Source organism: Leuciscus leuciscus (genome assembly GCF_965113295.1).
Source record: "Leuciscus leuciscus genome assembly, chromosome: 8".
Classification (NCBI taxonomy): domain Eukaryota; kingdom Metazoa; phylum Chordata; class Actinopteri; order Cypriniformes; family Leuciscidae; genus Leuciscus; species Leuciscus leuciscus.
Genome location: NC_138732.1, coordinates 13,886,711 through 13,889,971, shown reverse-complemented (window position 1 = coordinate 13,889,971; position 3,261 = coordinate 13,886,711). Strand labels below are relative to the sequence as shown.

The window sequence follows — 3,261 nt, the reverse complement described above, 5'->3', positions numbered from 1 at the left end:
GACAAGGCTTCAGGTTGCTTTTGAAGGGGCACAGGGCCGACTTGAAGCTGCAGCCGGTCGCCGTAAAGCACAGCATGATGCTCACGTCCGTGATACACCACTGGGGGAGGGTCAGCTAGTTTATCTGCGTGAATATGGCGTTAGAGGTCGCCATAAAATTCAGGACCTGTGGAGCCCAGTGGTGTATCAGGTCGTAAGGGCACCCAAGGAGGGTGGGGTGGTATATACCATCGCACCCGTGGGCGACTTGGAAAAGGGTAGGTGTGTTCATCGTTCTGCGTTGAAGGCCAGAATCCGGCAAGATGGTTCGGGTCCAGCCCTAACACCTCCCCCGGAGTTGGAGGAAGAGGTACATTCAGCAGAAAATCCCTTTGAGGATGTTGACCTGCTGATGGAGATACCGGTGACCATCCCGGTACGTCAGGAGCTGGTCCCTCGTGTGCCGGTGTCTTTTGGAGCTTCTACTGCCCAGACTGGGCTGGCGGGGTCTGGAGAGGTGGCCCCGGTTGTTGATGGCCACGAAGTTCTCGACTCCGCCTCGAGTGTATCACCTGGGCCGGTTAGCTCGCTGGGGGTCCAGTCAGGGGTGGATGGGGCCCCCCTGAGGAGAACCGGGAGGGCTACTGCTGGGCAGCATTCAAATCTGCACCGTCTACCGCGAGCTGTTGAGGGAGGGATAAGATCTGCCACCATACCAGGAGCCGGCTCTAACCAGATTTCAGCGTGGTTTAGGCCCTGGGATGTAGGACGGGAATAGTCCATGAGTAGCTGTATTTGGGTCATCGTCGGGGCGCCGATTTAAAAAAAACTGGGGTAGAATGTGGCAGGGTAAAGGAGCTTGTTTATTGGTTTATTAGAGGATGGGGAGAGGACCAATGAGGTGAGAGCAGCGCGAGTATTTAAAGACCTTTATTTTGACATCTGTTTACGTGGCTTGCTGATTCCGGGCTTTCTCCCCCCTGGCATTTCCTGTCCCACTCCAGGTTATCTCCAGGTATGTTAAGGCTAGCAGTGTTTTGGTAATGGTGTGGATCGCTCTCTTGTAATCTGTATTATTTATAGTTTGATTTGTAGCATTACTGGTGGTGTAGGCATTGAATGGTGGCTGTATGCAGTCTCAGCTAACATAGCAAATGTGTGTGTGCTGGCCGGCGGACTGAACTGCGGCGGATTGAGTACCCATATATCGGGCATTTGGGCGGTGTTTATCTGTTCATCTAAACGTAAGTATCTCTTTCCCATTTTCCCTGGGGATTTCATAGACTTAATGTGTCCTGTTTGGTTAAAGGGAAAGAGATTTACTGCTCGTGCTAACGGTGTGTGAGTGTTGACTGGCAGATTGGTATGCGAGCATTGTGAGTAACCATACACGGAGCGCGTGAGTGACGTCATCTAAAATTGTAAGTAGCGTACTCCCTTCTTATTTCAGCTGTTATAGATCGAGTCTAACGTTTAGTGTTTTATGACTTAAAGGACACTTCCTCATCTGTAAACTCTATCTGGTGGGAGGACGTTAAGGAGATGCCGCTGCTGTTTTGCTTATGTGGTTTATTATTTTGATTCTTTATAGTTTCTTTTGTTTTTTTGGGGTTACAGTTGTTTTGTCTCATTGTGTGGTATTAACTTTGTAACTACGGCGTGTGAACTATCACTAGTAGTCATTATGTCTAGTGATTTTCCTTAACATTATTTCAGACTAATCCGGGTTTTCTTGTGTCATAATTCATTTATGTGTGGTGCTGGATTCTGTTCCGCCAACTAAGCACTGCTCCTCGTTAGCCTCACTTGTGAGGAGGTTGGAGTGCTTTTGATGTGACACCTTTGTGTATGTTATTGTGTGTTTTGGTATAAATGTTCTTTAATCAATTGACCATCTTTTGTGTGTCTCCAGGAGCCAGTGTAGTCGTGGTGGAGCAGGGGAGGCCGGTTGTCGTGATCTAGAGGCACGCATGTCACAGTGTGTGATTTACATTGACACGATTTCTTTGCAGTGCTTTGCAGTCTGATTTGGGGTGAGTTTAGGGAGGGTTGGATGACCTCTCGATTGCGCCCGGCCTGCCTTGTCCCTGAGAAACCTGGCTCTGAAGAGAAATGTTCTATACCATGTGATTTTAAGAATAAGTGTGATGTTTTAAATACAATAAAATATATTTTGTATTGTGACCCTGGTCTCACTGGTTTAAGTCTTTGCCCTCAGTGAGTAATACTTACCTGTGTGTCCTCCGTTGAGGTATTTCCCTGGTTCTCCACCAGGGTGGCGTAGTCTGGTACAAACTTATCGTGGTTTCTAAATCTCTTGCTTATAATAACGCCACACAGTGATTTAGTGATTTTATTAGCAATTTGCAGGGCATCTCAGAGTGATGTATGTGTGTGTGCACTTCAATGAAAACACCGTTTTAATATAAAACTGTGGTTCAACTCACTTGGAACTACCTGTGCATTTAACGATTTTAAAGAAGACCTTCCAGCCAATCAGAATCGAGTATTCAGACAGACCATGGTATAAATAAAATGATTATTTTAGAAGCATTTTAATACTTAGTTAACATAAGTGCATTTTTGAAAAAAAATTGGAAACAACATGTTTTCTTTAAATCATCATGCAAAGCCTACAAATTTACACATGCAGCATATGGGTTTTTATTTATGAAATAAATATAGCCACCTTTATATATTACAATGGGTGTCCTTTCTAAGGGGATTGTTGTATTTTTTTTTATTTTTTTTTTGGCAATCAAAATGACTAAAAACCTCTGGTATGTTCTATCATAAATCCCATGGTGTGGCCCACCAGTACAAACTTTGTCTCAAGCCAGTTTGGTATGAGATAGATGCACATGCTTTCCTCTCCAGTGTTGCTTTTTGATTATCTGACTGTGACCTTACAGTATTAACGATCCTGGCCATTCATTTCTCGTCTCTCATTACCATAGTAGAAGTGAGAGAACTTTCCTGATCAGACTATTCCCTATTAACTCCAGACTCTGTGTGAAAATCCCAGGTGGTCAGCTGCTTCTGAGATGGTGGAGCCTCGACCTCAAGAACCAAGTATTGTAAGTCTCATACATCATGCATTCTCTAACTGAATTTAAACTGAATTTCAATTAAACCCCTCAACCTCCTCTGCCTCCATTATAATTTGAGATTATAACCTGCCATATGACGAATACACAAGCTGAATGGCCACCTAGTATTGTTCATTCAACATACTGAGATATACTGTACACTCTCACTTTCTCTCTCTCATCCTCACCTATA

At 44.6% G+C, this 3,261-nt stretch overlaps 1 long non-coding RNA gene across 1 annotated transcript; it reads left to right on the top strand.

Annotated features, from left to right (window-relative positions):
* Positions 1 to 579: 579 nt before the first annotated feature.
* LOC309504942 lies at positions 580 to 2,297 on the top strand. The gene is made up of 3 exons (XR_014208234.1): positions 580 to 994; positions 1,063 to 1,400; positions 1,892 to 2,297. It is a non-coding gene; the product is annotated as an uncharacterized lncRNA (long non-coding RNA).
* The last annotated feature ends 964 nt before the right edge of the window (positions 2,298 to 3,261 follow it).